The sequence below is a fragment of the Myotis brandtii genome, unplaced genomic scaffold (genome assembly GCF_000412655.1).
Source record: "Myotis brandtii unplaced genomic scaffold, ASM41265v1 scaffold29, whole genome shotgun sequence".
NCBI classification, from domain to species: domain Eukaryota; kingdom Metazoa; phylum Chordata; class Mammalia; order Chiroptera; family Vespertilionidae; genus Myotis; species Myotis brandtii.
In genome coordinates this window covers 516679-517323 of record NW_005361075.1, presented here as the reverse complement: position 1 = coordinate 517323, position 645 = coordinate 516679, and positions in this window count along the sequence as shown.

Here is a 645-nt window from a genome sequence, read left to right as displayed (position 1 = left end):
CGCTGGGCCGTCTGCTTTCTGCTTTCCGAGAAAAACAAAAAACAAAACACAAAACGAGAGTGGAAGGAAAGGCAAGTGGAGTCGCTGAACTTTAATTAAACCGAGAAGATGGTGGAGGGAGGAAAAACCGATGGGAGCAGGAGGCCGAGAGGCCGAGGAACGGAAGCGAGTCCGGCTGCAGCGCGGGAGCTGGAGACCTCGGCCCGGGGAGAGAGTGGGGCGGCTTTCCTCTCCCGCCCCGCTTCTCGGCTCACACAGGCAGCCAATTCCAACCCCCTTAGAAAAAAGAAAGAAAGAAAGGAACAGAAGGCGAAGAGAAAGAAAATCCTTCTAATGATATGGCATGTTTCCGCCTGGTGTTCTGGTTCCAATGACTCGGATCCCGCTGGAACCCCGAGGACCTGTGCAATGGGGCCTGTGCAGACGGGGAGGAAGGGTGCCGGGTCTAGAGGGAGGGCGGGGAGGAAGGTCCAGCTCTGGGGTCCTGCAGAAAATGCCAGAGACAAAACAAGCTACATTATTGTGTCCGCGCGGACCTAGTTGCCGATTTAAATACTGCAAGCAGCGGGGTGGGGATAGCCGATCAGGACGGAGCGGGCTTGTGGAGCGAAAATGCACACCCCTAGCCTCCGCCGGCGCAGCCAA